At 40.6% G+C, this 14,548-nt stretch overlaps 1 protein-coding gene across 4 annotated transcripts in view; it reads right to left on the reverse strand.

Annotated features, from left to right (window-relative positions):
- Nucleotides 1-14,548, reverse strand: part of LOC128654297 (retinol dehydrogenase 7) — an 87,645-nt gene that overhangs the window by 49,801 nt on the left and 23,296 nt on the right. The window contains exon 1 of one of the 4 annotated variants that reach the window (XM_053708158.1): nt 6,192-6,247. The exons of the other annotated variants lie outside the window; for them this stretch is intronic. The gene's annotated coding sequence lies outside the window, so the exon portion shown is untranslated. Of the gene's footprint in view, nt 1-6,191; nt 6,248-14,548 lie in introns of those variants that run through there. 4 annotated transcript variants of the gene reach the window in all.

Consider the following 14,548-nt stretch of genomic DNA (forward strand, 5'->3'; position numbering starts at 1 on the left):
GGGACACATTTTGGAATTTTGCTCTGGAAGTCAGATTCTCTAGAAAAGGCCCTTGTGCCACTTCTTGCCCTGCCAAAAAATTAAAACTTGGCCTAGCCAATGAAAATACCTAAGCAGTCAGTGGGACTGCCTTATAGAACAAAATAGGGCATGGTCTGGGCTGTCCTGCTGGTTCGTCATCTTGGGTTGGACTGGATCAGACAGGTCTATTGTGCAATCCACAAAAGCAGTCACTGGTACCCCCCATCAGTGCCCTCAGGGCCCCTACTCCCCTTTATTTCTGACTTAGGGCACAGTGCCAGGCCAGAAGCCACCCAGGCAGATTCATTACTTTGCCCTCTGCCTGGAGCTCCAGCCCCTCTCTGAGGCAGTCAGCCTGCCCTGAACTGTTAACCACCCCTTCCCCCGGGCACTCAGGAGACGCACTCATCAGTCAGACTTGCAGCTGCCCTCTGATCCCTCCAGCCCGGCCCCCTACTTACCCTCTCATATTCTTTTTTTTGACGGCAGTTAAGAGCTATAGACCCAGCAAATCTGCCCAATATTATCTAGTTAGTAAGATAGACTTATGCTTATCCCAGTCATTCTTAAAGTCCTCCATAGTGTTTGTTATTACCACCTCTTGTGGAAGTTTATTCTATGGCCTCTATTTAACAAAGTCTGGCGGACCTGATCCGACAGTGCGGATCAGGTCCGCCAGACCTCGCTGAATGCGGAGAGCAATACGCTCTCCGTATTCAGCATTGCACCAGCAGCTCACAAGAGCTGCTGGTGCAACGCTGCCCCCTGCAGACTCGCAGCCAATGGGCATCCAGCAGGGAGGTGTCAATCAACCCGATCGTACTCGATCGGGTTGATTTCCACCGATGTCTGTCCGCCTGCTCAGAGCAGGCGGACAGGTTATGGAGCAGCGTTCTTTGTGACCGCTGCTTCATAACTGCTGTTTATGGCGAGTCTGAAGACTCGCCAGAAACACAGGCCGTCAAGCTCCTTTCGGAGCTTGATAGATAGGCCCCAATGAATCAATCACCCTTTCTGTAAAGAGGTGCTCCTTCAAATTACTCCTGAATATACTACCCTTCAACTTGAGATCATGATCCCTTGCTGTTGAATTTTTCTTTTTATGAAGAATACTCACAACCTCAGCTTTACTAAGCCATTTAATATACTTGAAATTTGTTATCACATCACCTCTTTCAATTCTCTCCTCTAAGCTATACATATTTAGGTCATTGAGCCTCTCCTGGTACATTTTATTTTTTAGACCATGTACCATTTTGGTAACCCTCCTTTACACAAGTTTGTTAATATCTTTCTGGAGCTATGGCCCCCAGAACTGCACACAATACTCAAGATGAGGCCTTACTTATGGTCTTGAAAGTTGCATAAGGACCTTACTATTTCTGCTGCCAGAAATATCTCTACCAATCAGGGGCGGACTGATCAGTCGGCAAATAGGACCTGGACCGAGGGCCCAGCATGTAGGGGGGCCCACAAATGGTATCTCCATGGTTCTCGGTGTGCTGCTTAAGCTGGGGTTGACAGCTGCCCTATCAGTAACTAAGCAGTTAAGTGTGTGTTAATTGGGGGCCCTGGCCCCAGAGTGTGGACCTTGTGCCTGGATGTGGGGCTTGTTGCTTGGGGGGCCCTAAAGTGTGGGGGGTCCTGTCGAGGGTCTGTAACTGTGAGGGCCATGGAGTGTGGCGTCTGGCCCTGAAGGTTGGTGTCTTGTCTCTGGTCTTTGACATTGGGGGTCCTGGCCCTGAAAGGTAGGGAGCCTGGTGGGGGCTGGGCAGGGCAGGGACTACCATGTTCATTTGCATACATTTGAATAAATTGAGTCAGTGTGAGAGAGTGAGGGCCCTTCCCTAACGTTTGCCCGGGGCCCCTGATTAGTTTCAGTCCGCCCCTGCTACCAATACATCTGAGAATTCTGCTGGCCTTACTCACTGCAATACTACATTGTTTACTAAATTTTAAATCATCTGAACTAATAATTACCAAGTTCCGTTCCTCATTTGTAATGGTCAGTGTCATTGAGTCTGTAATTAACATTTCCATTTTTCTTTCCTAAATGCATAATTTTAAAGCTTGCAGTGTTAAACTTTAGATCCTAGTCATTTGTCCAATCCTATAATTGTTGTATATCACTTCTTATTTTGTCTAAAGTAGCTACAGGCTGGGATGCAGTGTGTGGTTGGTGCCCCTCTGCCGATCTTTCTTGCTTCCTGAATATCTGCTTTGTCTCCAGTCTTAGTCTCACCCCAGGCTTTAACCACACACCCTCGACCCCACAGGCAGAAGAGCGCAGCTTCAGGTTTGTTCTGCCTGTGCAGTCCCTACTCACCCTGGCCACTCTCAGTAAGAGAGAGGGTGAGTAGGGACCCACAGGCAGAGTGAACAGGAAAATTGATGGCACACTGAGATATGAATTATATCACTATAGCCATGGGGTCAATTTATCAAGCTCCATATGGAGCTTGATGCCCCGCGTTTTCCAGCGATCCTTCAGGTTCTAAAGACTGCTGCTCCATAACCTGCCCACCTGCTCTGAAGCGGCATACAGAAATCAACCCGATCGAATACGATCGGGTTGATTGACACCCCCCCGCTAGCGACCGATTCTCTGAAGCAGCTTCTAGAGCAGCCCTGCGTTTAGGGCTGAGCGGGCCCCCTGAGATCATTGGGCCCCTGACAGCAGTTACCCCTTTCACCCCTGATGTTGACCTTGCTATCTTTCAATATTAACTCAGAGTATGACTTAAACTATACACATCAAAGGAGCTCTAATTATCTAGCTGTAGAAAAAGGAAAGAGGTGGAGTAAAAAGGGAAAATACTACAGCATTAATTCATATTATCATCGAATATTATGATGCCAAAGACACCACTATACACACAATGCTACATTTATTTATCAAAAATACCTAATTTATATTTTGAATTTAAAAAGACGTTGGGGGTCGAAGGCATCACCAGTATTAATTACATGGTACACAATAACTGCTGTGTTTAAATGATCATTGGTCAGGGTCAGGTGCGGAACTACCAGGGATGCAGTGGTGCAGTGGCACCAGGGCCCGAGAGGGGGGGCATCAAGCAGCACAGTAGCAGGCTTCTGTGCAAGTCAGGCAGGGCCGGATTGAGATATGGGTGGGGACAGGGGCAGACACCACAGCAGTGAGCACCTAAGAAGAATGCCACGCACTGAGCAAACCTGTTCTGCTCCAATGGGGAAGAGGGAGTGTGGGGAATGCACACACAGAGTTGTTACCAATCCAGGTTAGTAATAACACTGCCTGAGGGGGGGGGGGGTCTGCATGATGGAAGAGCTGCAATTTCAAAATTTATCATTAAGCATTGAGAAAGCAGGCAGCCAGAGTCTGTTGATTGCTAACAGTGCTGGTCTAGCAATCTCCTCCCTTCCCTTACTTTACCCTCTGGCTGTATTATAAGCCTTAGACAGGAAGGCAGCAAGATAAAAAAGATAAGGTAAGAGGGTCAGGAAGTTACTATGCTTGGATGATGAGTCTGAAGTTTTTTATACTACTGTTTAATCTCCATGCAGCTCTTACCAAATGACTATAGCCTCTCCCTTCTAGATGATTAACAGTTCCAGAGCTCTCAGAACCCTGAAGGCTAAAGCCATCTCTTTACTCTTCTGTTTCCTTATCTGCCTTTATCCCCATCACTGCCAGTTATAGAGTTGTTAACTATTATTGTACTGAACAAAGATGCTACAAAATATGTATGTATGCTAAATATTTATATATATCTAACAACTTGTAATACACATGCAAATGATTGCGGGCACAATATTTCCAAATTGTGTGTGCTAACGTTAGCAAGCCATTTGTAATCAAGCACATCATCAGCTAATATTATAAGGCCAAAGACACCACTATGCACACAATGAAACACTAGTACAGTAGCAGATTCTGAAAGCATGAAATTACATGGAATTGTAGCTGTTTTTTATGGAATGACAATGGTGAATGAAAAAAATGGAATGCCCATAAATATTAATGGGATGTAAAATTAAAAGTGACATAACTGTTAAGTTTTGGTAAGTATATCCCCTTAGTAACAGAGTCTGAAAGTGAGAATACATTACATTATAGCAGTTTTCTATGAAATGAAAGGGATGAATTACAAAATGGAATGCACATAGATGTCAAATTAAATGTGGCATAGCAACAGAACTTTGAGATATATCACATAGATACATGGCAATTATAACTGTTTTTTCATAAAAAAATACTCCCCAAATACAGTATCAGATTTTGAAACTCAGATTACATGGGATTAAAGCTGTTTTCTATGACAAGGGTGAATGACAAGAATGTCCATAGACTTTAATGGGAGAAAAAATTAAATGGGAAATAGAGACAAACCTTTAAAGCATATCACATAGATGTTTGGCACATATCCTTCCCAAGTATAGTAGCTGATTCTAGGGTGTCGATTTATCACGGCCCGTATTGTGCCTAATGCACTGTTTCCGCACGAGCCTTCAGGCTTTCCGGAAACAGGAGTTAAGAAGCAGCAGTCTTAAAATTGCTGCTCCTTAAAGGGACAGTCAAGTCCAAAAAAAACTTTCATGATTTAAATAGGGTATGCAATTTTAAACAACTTCCCAATTTACTTTTATCACCAATGACAAGAATGTCCATAGACTTTAATGGGAGAAAAAATTAAATGGGAAATAGAGACAAACCTTTAAAGCATATCACATAGATGTTTGGCACATATCCTTCCCAAGTATAGTAGCTGATTCTAGGGTGTCGATTTATCACGGCCCGTATTGTGCCTAATGCACTGTTTCCGCACAAGCCTTCAGGCTTTCCGGAAACAGGAGTTAAGAAGCAGCAGTCTTAAAATTGCTGCTCCTTAAAGGGACAGTCAAGTCCAAAAAAAACTTTCATGATTTAAATAGGGTATGCAATTTTAAACAACTTCCCAATTTACTTTTATCACCAATTTTGCTTTGTTCTCTTGGTATTCTTAGTTAAAAGCTAAAACTAGGAGGTTCATATGCTAATTTCTTAGACCTTGAAGACTGCCTCTAATCTGAATACATTTTGACCACTAGAGGGCATTAGCTCACATATTTCATATAGATAACATTGAGCTCATGCACGTAAACTGACCTAGGACTGAGCACTGATTGGCTAAACTGCATGTCTGTCAAAAGAACTGAAATAAGGGGGCAGTCAGCAGAAGCTTAGATACAAGATAATTACAGAGGTAAAAAGTATATTAATATAACTGTGTTGGTTGTGCAAAACTGGGGAATGGGTAATAAAGGGATTATCTTTCTTTTTAAACAACAAAAATTCTGGTGTTGACTGTCCCTTTAACTCGTCACCTGCCTCTGAGGCTGCGGACATCAATCCGCCCAATCTCATACGATCGGGTTGATTGACACCCCCTGCTAGCGGCCAGAACTGCTTGTGCAATGATAAATGCCGACAGCATTCGCTGTCCCATTAAGTCTCACTCTTGGGGGCCGATTTATCGATGTCTGGCGGACATGATCGCTACAGCAGATCATGTCCGCCAGACACTTGATAAATCGGCCCCAAGAGTGAGACTAAATGGGAATGTCCTTTTTTTATCTATGGAATTACATATATTAAAGCTTTGTGTCTGTGTCACAATTCATTTTCTATCTTATTAAAGTTTATGGGCATTCTGTTTTGTCATTCCATAGAAAACAGCAAAATACCTCTCAAGTCCCTTGAGCTTTTAATATAAAATGTTGTCATGTGCAATAAAAATCTTTTAATTATACTTTCATTATTTTTGCACCCTTTTCTTGTAATTTAACTAAGAAAACTGTGAGTTTTATCATTCTTGGCGCAGGAAATGACTTTTGTCCTATCAAGGCTAACCCTGCAAAATGTATTTATTTAATTAGCTTTAACAGGTAACAGACTGCAAAACAATGCATTTTATGCTAGCATTACAGAAGGGACTAGTCTTGCTGTCTGCAGACTCAAGCCCAGATTGGCTCCTTTAAATAAGTAAAATAGTGGGCATAGTTTGGGTATTGAAAAACAATAGCAGCAAACAACATATTAATTTGTTTTAAACATGTTTAGACTTGGTTATATAAGACAACATAAATATCTTGCAATTACAAGGTGTTTAATGTCCCTTTAATGTCACTGTTAGAAGCTGCTGCTGTACCTGGGTAGCATATGTGCCAAACATCTATGCGATGTGTCTAAAAGTTTTGCTGCATTTCATTTCCACCTGTTGAAGTGATGGTAAACCAGTTAAAAGAGAGTTACATGTTTGTAAAGCTTAAGCATTGGGGGGTTCATTTTATCTGATTATGAGGATATACAGTATTTTCTTTATAGCAAAACACTTTTTCCCAGTTTTTAAGTACACCTGGCTGCCACACTTCAGAGCCAAGAAAAAGAGGAAGAAAAAAGAATGCACGGTATGGGTGCACTACAGTTTCCTACAACATAACATAACCTTTTGAAAAAGCCGAAAACAAAATCGGCGAAACATGTTAAGGGAGGGTATTCCTTAATACCCAGTTAGTTTTTAAAGAGCATTGAAACTCAATTTGTATTATTAATGAGATAGACGCAATAGAAAAAAAGACACTGTCTGTTTGCAACTCATAGCTGGCTATCGAATATAAATTTAGATCCTAAACTCTGGACAGTACTATCCTTTACACGATATCCAGCAAAGCGCTTGCGTTTCCGGAAGTAGAGACCGTGTTTCTAATCAAATATTAAGGCAGTTGAACTTCTGTAATGACACTATACTAGTCTGTTTAACTTACTATGCATCAATATATTTCGTATTAATTATGTTAAACGGTAAAATATTCTTTCCATATTAGAATGTTCAGCCTGTCCTCTATTTAGTAGCATACTAACGATCATAGTTAATGGTAAAATATTGGATGTATACTCAGCTGTGCAATTATCTATTCAGTTACCATCTTACCAATGATTAGAAAAAAACGGCAAAAAAAGCAATATATAATAGATTGTTTAGCCTGTCATGTAACAGTATACTAACGATTAAGGTAACGGTAAAATATTCAGCTTACGTTGGACTGTTAAGTCAGCCATTTCACAACAGTTGTAAAGGAATTTAGAATTACAACAGTAGCCAATTAGCTTGCATTGATATACAATGTTTTTTTTGTTTTTTTTTAAACTTTTATTTATAACCAACAAAGGGTACATTAATATACAACGTATCAACAACATACCTCGCAGGGCATGACATGAAAGCGGAGGCAGGAAATTGACGAGACAATAAAATGTAACCATGTCCATTGTCAGATATATATATAAAAAAATATAAAATATAAGAGTCACAAATGTAATGAAGATGCTGGGAGTTTTCCTCGGACTGAATAACAGTCCAGGGTAATTGTATGTACCACAATGTTGGGATTTTATTATTTTATGTACTAACCTAAACTAACTATAATTAAACTAAACAAATATTACAAATTATAAAACATAAAAAAACAAACAAACAAACAAACATAAACCCTAAAAGGCAAGCAAAATGAAATTATATATTATAGCCAATTTTATAGAAAGGTGAATTTGGGACTGAGTACGTATGGCCGGCTGTGCACATATTTTCAAATCCTAAAACAAATTGAGCCTGTGGCTTTGAGTGATAATGAGAGTCTCATGTAAAGTATTTGATCCTAATATCCTCAATGCAGGTACACAATCTAGCAGAATACTTGTTGTCGCAGGGGAATAGAATAGTTAATAGTTAATAATTAATAATTGGCCCTTTAACCTTCATCTAAACCAAATATCTGCATCACAGGCATCTACCTACTGTGAGGAAGAAGGGGTTAAGACCGAAAGCCAGTGTGCTGGGTCTCAGAAGTAGAGAGTTAACTCTATATACAAAATTGAATCTCAAATAACCTTAGGTAGTGCAGAGGCAATAGTCATTAATCTAGATATCTGGTACCTATGGTCCCAGACTAGTCTCCACTAACATATAATCTAAGGCAACCTAATGTGACAGCTGTAATTACTATCCCCCTGTACAAGTACAAAAAACCCCCCAAAAAAACCCCATCAGATAAAAAGTCAAGCAGATTAAACAATGTGAGAATATCAAAGCATAACTTTAACTTGTTGTGCATTAACATAGAATAAATAACTGTATGCAAAGATATACCTAGCTGGCATATAATGAAAGTGGAGCTGGTAGGGCTGCCTTAAAGTAACTATAAATCAGCAGACATATGAGACTCTCGGAGATAACACCGAGCTCTTAGTAAGAGGAGACAGATATTATCTAAGCTACATAACTCAATGCTAGTTAAAAGTGTGGATATTCCTAAGGTCACAGTATTGATGCATTACCAGTCATTTTGTTCATCCCCGTAACTCATAAATCAGTGATATATTATAGAGAGCGTTATATGCAAAAATCCTATGGAGGTACAAAAATGCCATAAATTGCTATCTGCAATTGTGAAAGAAAAGCTGCTTCGCTGGCTAGATAATTACAGCCCCAGTGTTGTCAAGGTAGTGTTATCAGGAACTAATAGAGGAGAAAAATGTGTTCATGTGTTTAAGAGAGTAGTATACTCAACATCATTGCAAAACAGAACGTGACACATAGAAACTGAAACATAACTCCCCTGGAAGCTAGATTTAAAGGTAGTTAGGGAACATGTATTAAGACAAATAGCATTTACCAGAGTCCCTGGGTAAACTCGTATGATAGTCTCAAATACAATGCTGTGAAATAGACATAGGTGTATCAAACAACATACATTATAGCTAGCTATGAACATAGGTGATCCTGGTTTTGCAAATCTCAGAGCCTACTAATATATTTGTCTGTATCGGCAGGGGGAACAGGATAGAATGGTGTTATGACTCAGAATGCTTTGTTACACTAAAACAGCTGATCTGGGTGAACAGAAGTATATTACCAGATTCGTGTGCGGCAGTTCATGAACTGCAGTTGTTTCTGTAAAAGAAAAAGGAAAACTCATACACAAGCTGCAAATTAAGGACATGAATAAATGTGATGCAGTAAAAGTATTTTATGGACTAGGGCTGTGGGTTTTCCCTGTAGTACTGGCATCTTCGAGGATATTTCTAACACAGCCCTGAAATATAAAGTATGAACTCTATAACGGGTCATCTTTCACAGGGGTAACTTGGGCAGCTGAATTGACCCGTATTGGTATATATCTTGTCAGTCAACCAATGCCCTTTATTCTGTGGATGGCTAGTATTATGTCCTCCATATGTTCCAGGCTTATTCCACAGAATGATCCATTGCCCCGTAGTAGACACATACTTTGGCAGCATGCCTTCTCCGGTAACTTTTGAGCGCACAAGTGCGTGTCAGAGTCATATTGCAGGAAAGGTGTAATGCCTGTTGCCATGATATTCTGTAGTGACACTGCGTCCCCTGTACCCCTGTTGATTTTATCCACTCTTTCTTGTGATTTATAGTAGGGGTTTTGTATGTTCAGTAAGTCAATGTCCGGTGAGAAAGGGCCATACAGTTGTGACCATGTCTGTCGCCACTGCGATTTCTCCATCTGCTCTGGCTGATGTATCTATGTGACCGCATCAACTGTATCATCACGGCCCCCGTCTAGTGCAGTAACCAGAGAAAGCCTGTGTATTATGACATGCTGCCCCAGATTCAGGCGTGCGGTGATATCTCAATCTTTGATGTTACCTCCTCCCCACTCTGTGAGGGAACTGAGGTTGTGAGGCTGTTGTCTGTCCCCCCGGCCTGGGATATAGAAGTGGTTATTATCAAAGACTGTGAGGTAGATCCATGCCGACTAGGTACAAATTTCTTGGGGCGGGAAGATTGTTCTGGTGTCCTCACTATTGTGTATAGATCCGCGCAGGACAATAGTAGTCTGTCCAACTTGGGCAAAAACATGGCCTTTATTTCGGCAAAGATGTAATTGTTAGCTCCTGTTTCCTCACCAATATACGATTCCATTGCAGGGAGGAGGATAATAATATGCGGGTACAAAACTATTTACAACGTGGCAACAGAGCACACGCCACGGCGCCAGGTGGCCTTCGTATTCTTATGCTGCGACCGGGGGCTATTGCTGATGGAGCGCCCTATACAATGAAAGTATCGACTGGCGATGACCAGAGCAGGGTCTCCCAGAAAGATGTATGCTGTGGGGGTCTGGATGGACTCTAAATATTCCTGAAAAGGCCACTTATTTGGCCGGTGGTAGCAGAGCTCTTGTAGCTTGCTTCCATCCAGAAGTCCCGCCCACCGGAACACCATCGCATTGATATACAATGTTATAACATATAACTATTTCCAATAATATTAAAATAACCATTTTAGGTCATCTATATATTTTTAAATAACTAGTATCTGGCAGGTTGCATAAAAATTACAGAGAGGATTCAAGTAAACTGCGCTGCAGTAACTAAGGATATTTATAGATTAAGTATTCTCAATTTTAAGCAGAAACACCTCATTGTGTTGGATTTGTCTAAAATCACTATCAACTAAGACAGCTTCTGTGTCTCCTACACTCCTGCCTTGTACTTTGTGCGTGCATTACAGCGGATGTTGCTGTGTACTTTTTAACTTGATTTAATAAAGCATCTTTGTGTTTTAAGGATTCCTTGATGCAGTGCCTGCTTCTTGCCGTATGTATTGACTGTTCTAAGTGGCTTGGTTTCGCCACTGCTACGGCACTCCGTTTGTCCTAGTAGGTTGTACTTTTTCTCCTTGACCGGTACTACTTCCGGTTCATTTGCCGGGTCCCTGGATGTTGCTTGGAGTGTCGTTACATGTTTGTATGCATCACTATCAACTAACCCTAATAATAAAGGTTACATTATTTGACAAAAATGTGATACACCAACACACCAAATACTATCATTCAAGTGCTGTATAAACACACATTAGAATTTTTTTACAAAGCTCCTAATATCCCAAGAGCAAAGCTAAAATACAATAGAAACTATAAGCTCACAATTTAACATTTGGAAGTAAATTGAACCATTTGGGCACACCAACTGACACAATATTGTGACAATCCCTTCCTTTTTCTCACATTAAAAGATATCCCGAATTGTGTTACCTATAGGATCTACATATACTAGCATATAACAGTATTTCTTAATGCTTATGGAATAGAACCATACAAATGTACAATGTGGCAATATGAGTAATAATAAATAGAAGTTTTTGAACTAGTTGAGCACAGTAATCAATCCTAATTTACTCTCAGGAATTATTATCCAGATACAACTCCAATTTCCTAAATACTGTATAAATGTGGATTATTTAGTCAGCTAGATTCTTATTCCCAATACAGTGCTAAAGTTTTTCACTATATTTGTGCAACTAATACCTACAGGTATTTGAATGAATGAAATTTCGAGTTCCTTTGTGTTTTTAACTAATACACATACACATATCCAACATTTTTATTCAATACTTATATAGTATAATAAAAGTTAAGTTTTATGTTCACCACTCTTACCTTCTTGGCCTCTCTAGTATAATGTTTTCTAGTCAAGGGGGCATAGAAGTGCTATAAAAGTGCATTCTTCACAGTCAACAAATCCCTTCTTTAGGAATTTCTTTTGACTCTAACTTTACAATGAGCTCTTTTGCACAAGCACTCTAGCTCAGAAAATACTATTAAATGAATTATAATAGGGCTACCCCCCACTATATGTGTAGTGCTATTGCTACTCTCTCTACCGTTACAATAACTTTTACTAAGTAGATTCAAATCTTTTCTTATAAGTGTTAAAGTATTTCCATGATGAATTCCAAAAGCCCCAAAATGAGCTATAATCACCAAAAACCTCTCCTTAATGGCAAACACATGCCTTCACTAGAAGAGAACCAAACACAATGGCAAACACATGCCTTCACTAGAAGAGAACCAAACACAAGGGCAAACACATGCCTTCACTAGAAGAGAACCAAACACAAGGGCAAACACATGCCTTCACTAGAAGAGAACCAAACACAAGGGCAAACACATGCCTTCACTAGAAGAGAACCAAACAAAATGGCAAACACATGCCTTCACTAGAAGATAACCAAACAAAATGGCAAACACATGCCTTCACTAGAAGAGAAGCAAACACAATGGCAAACACATGCCTTCACTAGAAGAGAAGCAAACACAAGGGCAAACACATGCCTTCACTAGAAGAGAACCAAACAAAATGGCAAACACATGCCTTCACTAGAAGAGAAGCAAACACAATGGCAAACACATGCCTTCACTAGAAGAGAACCAAACACAAGGGCAAACACATGCCTTCACTAGAAGAGAACCAAACACAATGGCAAACACATGCCTTCACTAGAAGAGAACCAAACACAATGGCAAACACATGCCTTCACTAGAAGAGAAGCAAACACAATGGCAAACACATGGCTTCACTAGAAGAGAACCAAACACAATGGCAAACACATGCCTTCACTAGAAGAGAAGCAAACACAATGGCAAACACATGCCTTCACTAGAAGAGAACCAAACAAAATGGCAAACACATGCCTTCACTAGAAGAGAAGCAAACACAATGGCAAACACATGCCTTCACTAGAAGAGAAGCAAACACAATGGCAAACACATGCCTTCACTAGAAGAGAAGCAAACACAATGGCAAACACATGCCTTCACTAGAAGAGAAGCAAACACAATGGCAAACACATGCCTTCACTAGAAGAGAAGCAAACACAATGGCAAACACATGCCTTCACTAGAAGAGAACCAAACACAATGGCAAACACATGCCTTCACTAGAAGAGAACCAAACACAAGGGCAAACACATGCCTTCACTAGAAGAGAACCAAACACAAGGGCAAACACATGCCTTCACTAGAAGAGAACCAAACACAAGGGCAAACACATGCCTTCACTAGAAGAGAACCAAACAAAATGGCAAACACATGCCTTCACTAGAAGATAACCAAACAAAATGGCAAACACATGCCTTCACTAGAAGAGAAGCAAACACAATGGCAAACACATGCCTTCACTAGAAGAGAAGCAAACACAAGGGCAAACACATGCCTTCACTAGAAGAGAACCAAACAAAATGGCAAACACATGCCTTCACTAGAAGAGAAGCAAACACAATGGCAAACACATGCCTTCACTAGAAGAGAACCAAACACAAGGGCAAACACATGCCTTCACTAGAAGAGAACCAAACACAATGGCAAACACATGCCTTCACTAGAAGAGAACCAAACACAATGGCAAACACATGCCTTCACTAGAAGAGAAGCAAACACAATGGCAAACACATGGCTTCACTAGAAGAGAACCAAACACAATGGCAAACACATGCCTTCACTAGAAGAGAAGCAAACACAATGGCAAACACATGCCTTCACTAGAAGAGAACCAAACAAAATGGCAAACACATGCCTTCACTAGAAGAGAAGCAAACACAATGGCAAACACATGCCTTCACTAGAAGAGAAGCAAACACAATGGCAAACACATGCCTTCACTAGAAGAGAAGCAAACACAATGGCAAACACATGCCTTCACTAGAAGAGAAGCAAACACAATGGCAAACACATGCCTTCACTAGAAGAGAAGCAAACACAAGGGCAAACACATGCCTTCACTAGAAGAGAAGCAAACACAAGGGCAAACACATGGCTTCACTAGAAGAGAACCAAACAAAATGGCAAACACATGCCTTCACTAGAAGAGAACCAAACAAAATGGCAAACACATGCCTTCACTAGAAGAGAACCAAACACAATGGCAAACACATGCCTTCACTAGAAGAGAACCAAACACAAGGGCAAACACATGGCTTCACTAGAAGAGAACCAAACAAAATGGCAAACACATGCCTTCACTAGAAGAGAACCAAATACAATGGCAAACACATGCCTTCACTAGAAGAGAACCAAACACAAGGGCAAACACATGGCTTCACTAGAAGAGAACCAAACACAATGGCAAACACATGCCTTCACTAGAAGAGAACCAAACAAAATGACAAACACATGCCTTCACTAGAAGAGAACCAAACACAATGGCAAACACATGCCTTCACTAGAAGAGAACCAAACACAAGGGCAAACACATGCCTTCACTAGAAGAGAACCAAACAAAATGGCAAACACATGCCTTCACTAGAAGAGAACCAAACACAATGGCAAACACATGCCTTCACTAGAAGAGAACCAAACACAATGGCAAACACATGCCTTCACTAGAAGAGAAGCAAACACAATGGCAAACACATGGCTTCACTAGAAGAGAACCAAACACAATGGCAAACACATGCCTTCACTAGAAGAGAAGCAAACACAATGGCAAACACATGCCTTCACTAGAAGAGAACCAAACAAAATGGCAAACACATGCCTTCACTAGAAGAGAAGCAAACACAATGGCAAACACATGCCTTCACTAGAAGAGAAGCAAACACAATGGCAAACACATGCCTTCACTAGAAGAGAACCAAACAAAATGGCAAACACATGCCTTCACTAGAAGAGAAGCAAACACAATGGCAAACACATG

This window comes from Bombina bombina, chromosome 3 (genome assembly GCF_027579735.1).
Source record: "Bombina bombina isolate aBomBom1 chromosome 3, aBomBom1.pri, whole genome shotgun sequence".
NCBI lineage: Eukaryota > Metazoa > Chordata > Amphibia > Anura > Bombinatoridae > Bombina > Bombina bombina.